Raw genomic sequence first — 3380 nt, 5'->3', positions numbered from 1 at the left:
AGGTCTTTTACCTCTTTAGTTAAGTTTATTCCTAGGTAGCTTAATTTTTTTGGTGCGATGGTAAATGGGCTTGTTTTTATAATCTCTCTTTCTGAAAGTTCACTATTGGTGTATAGAAATGCCTCAGATTTCTTGGGGTTAATTTTGTATCCTGCTACATTGCCAAATTAAGATGACCTTGTTTTACCAGTACTTCCTTTCTAGGACATCCCAAGGTCTAGAATTATCTTGTTTATTTATGTGTTTGTTGTCTGTCTCTTCCCATTAGAATATAAGGTAACATAAGAAGAGAGAAAATGCAAATAGCAGGGGCGGGGGAGGGGGGATGAAAAGTTCAGGAAAAGCAGAAGTAGATGGGATCAAGAGCTCCAAGGGAGGCTCTGGCTGGGTAGAGCATTGTCCCCATACACCAAGGCTACAGGTTCAATCCCCGTACCAGGCAGCCACCGTGTGGGGCCTGGAATCAGAATCACAAAAGACAGGGAAGCAACTTCCAGTTGGTTGCTGCTGCGGGGTGGGTGGCCTCTCTCTCAAATCAATTAAAAAAAAAAAAAGGAGCTCCAAGGGAGGAATGACAAGGTAGGTGGAAGAGAACAGAAACATTAGGGAATCTGAGGTATAACATATTATGCAATCTGATGAGTTATTTCCCATCAGCCTTTAGTTACATGGTTAAATTGGTTATGGGAATAGCAGCAAAATACTTGGTTTTACCCAGTCAGCTGTCTCTGTAAGATATGTTGTGTTTATGGGTTGGAGAACATCCTTTTCTAGATTCTTTACTCCTTGGCTCTACTAGGCTTAGCAAGAGAGTCTCTGGTCCATATCATGTATGTAAAAAGTGTTTTGGTAACTGTTAAGGTCTTTACAGATGTTGTTACTGTTGTTTTACTGTGTGCATGATCCTTAAGGAGGTACACCCTACCTGAAGCACCTGGACAGAATACCTCGATGAAAGCCCACCATGACACCAATGGGGCTTCAGCATTCTTCCTGAGGGACAGCGAGTTCAGATTTACAATGCTTTTTATTTTTAATTTTTACTATGGGCTTAGAAATGACTAAGCGTTATATTCACATAACCTTGCTGTAAAAGATTACAATAATGTTATTATAACCCCATTTTCTTTTGAAAGGTGGAAATAAGATTTGCTCCAGACTAAACAGGAAGTCAGTAATAAAATTATAGCCACTGGCTAACCCAGGCTTTCTGACTGCATGCATTACATCTTTTATGTAGTCTAAGGTTCAGGCTGACAACTACCAGCAACATTACTGTCATTCTCTTCAGTTACTCACCTCTCCCTTGACCCCTATCCTAGGTGTGCATACATTGTATGTCAACGTGTGTGAAAGACAGATGAGGAAAATATTAAATATGAGTGTTTATAACTACCTATTTCTTGGTATTAGGGATTGCAGGTTTTCTTTGAACTGCTGGGAAGCCTGTGGGAAGGGGAAGAAGTTGGCAGTGGGTGGGAAGCTGCAGAGTGCAAATGAAGAACCAGCATAGGCTGCCTAATTTAGGGGTTGAGAGAGCCATGGTGAAATCTGGCAGCTACCACAGGTTATCCATTTGTAATAAGTTAGACTGGACAAGGCCCAAAGGAAACTTTCATAAAAGATAAACATTACTTGTCTCCAAATATTTACAGTTTAGCATTATGTCCCCCCCCCTTCTCTTTTAATTTCTTTTTTCAGTTTGTCATTTTGATAACTTGAGGTGAGGCAAAGTGGCTTGAGATGGCTGAAGTACATTCCAGAAAAGTCCATATTCCATGAGGATCAAGGGATGGCCTGACTGGAGCACTGGAGCTTCAACTTGTCCCACAATTAACCCTTTACTCCTGAGGCTATAGATAAATCGGGAGCCAAAGAATTTTCCTGAATATTGCTAGAGTGAGCAAACAGTGGGTAGAGACTATGGAGTGTCTGGGTATGAGGGTGCTGTGAGCAGGCACTTTTCTGCCCCTGCTCAGCTGTCTAGATTACGACTAGTTCAGGTGCAAATCAGCCAGTTTTCCATGAAGCCCTCCTTCCTCACTTCCTTCTTTAACATCTTGGGGAACCTAGTTTCTGACCAGAAAACAGGCCCTCTGGACCTTCCCCTTTTAAATAACAGCCCCTTCCCTATTTGAAAAGATTCCCATGATACTTTCTCCCATCTCAAACCCAGGCTAGAGGGGGAAAAAATCAAATAAGCTGCAACCCACCTCAGATTATAGCCCATTAAATGCCATTATGCATCCATTACCCTGTAGTCTTACAAACATGCACAAATTAATATCCAGAACATGTATAAATAAGTTTATGTACCTAATGTCTACATAGTCCTTAATAGTAAACTTATGTTGTATGGCTATTCTTTTTTTTTTAAAAGTTATCTCACCATTATCTGATTTTTAAAAAAAAGTTATATTTGTATTGATTTCAGAGAGGAAGGGAGAGGGAGAGAGAGAGATTGACACATCAATGATGAGAGAGAATCACTGATTGGCCCAGCAACCCAGGCATGTGCCCTTGACCAGAATCAGACCTAGGACCCTTCAGTCTGCAGGCTGATGCTCTATCCACTGGGCCACACCAGCTAGGGCTGTATGGCTATTGTCAACGATGGATATCTGTATCTTTCTAGGCTCATATATGTTCTATCACTATTTATTTTCTTCTGCTTTGTTTTTTTTTTTTGATATACTCCCTTTCATGTAGAGCAGAAAGTGTTCCAGAGTTGGAAGATCCTGAGTTTGAGTTTTGTTGCTCTCATTATACCTTGTATAAAGGGGAACCATCTGAGGAGAAAGAGTAGGTAGAGTTGGAGGATCAGTGGCCCCATAAAACCACCATAATGCTCACTGACAATGTCAGTTGTTCTAATCTAAACTAATGGGAAGGCTTTTTTTTGGGGGGGGGGTTACTTTTTTTCTGAGACATCTCAAAGGGGTTTCACATCAGCTCACGTCAATGCCTGCTCAAGGCCCTCACTACGTTGTGAATACGTCATTGGTCTGCACAAGTTCATCCATCTATTTTGGGTTCGAGCCCCCTTTTACTAGTAAATTCCTGAGCGGAGAGAAATCCCAAAAGTCTGACTCTGATATAACCGACATTATCTTGGGCCACGAGACTAAACAATCATAGCACCATACGAACGACTTACAAGGAGCTACGGTGCAGGAGCCGCACCCCCCGCCCCGTCCCCGCCAAGTGACCCCGGACAACTACCCACGCCAGCTGGAGACGCGCCGCTCGCCCCTCACCTGGGCCGGTGCTGGCGGCGTTTTCCTTCTCCTTTGCCAGCCCTGGCGCAAGAGCCCCGCCGAGGCCGCCCAGCCCCCACTCCAGGCGGATGAACTGATCGTCCTCCGCACCGACTCTCGGCA

General features: G+C 43.3%; 1 protein-coding gene across 4 annotated transcripts in view; it reads right to left on the bottom strand.

Annotated features, from left to right (window-relative positions):
- The window catches only part of MTRF1 (mitochondrial translational release factor 1), a 109298-nt gene that overhangs the window by 62828 nt on the left and 43090 nt on the right, over positions 1–3380 (bottom strand). The gene's annotated exons all lie outside the window — the stretch shown is intronic.

This window comes from Myotis davidii, unplaced genomic scaffold (assembly GCF_000327345.1).
Source record: "Myotis davidii unplaced genomic scaffold, ASM32734v1 scaffold105, whole genome shotgun sequence".
Lineage (NCBI taxonomy): Eukaryota > Metazoa > Chordata > Mammalia > Chiroptera > Vespertilionidae > Myotis > Myotis davidii.
This window is presented reverse-complemented; position numbering and strand designations above follow the sequence as displayed.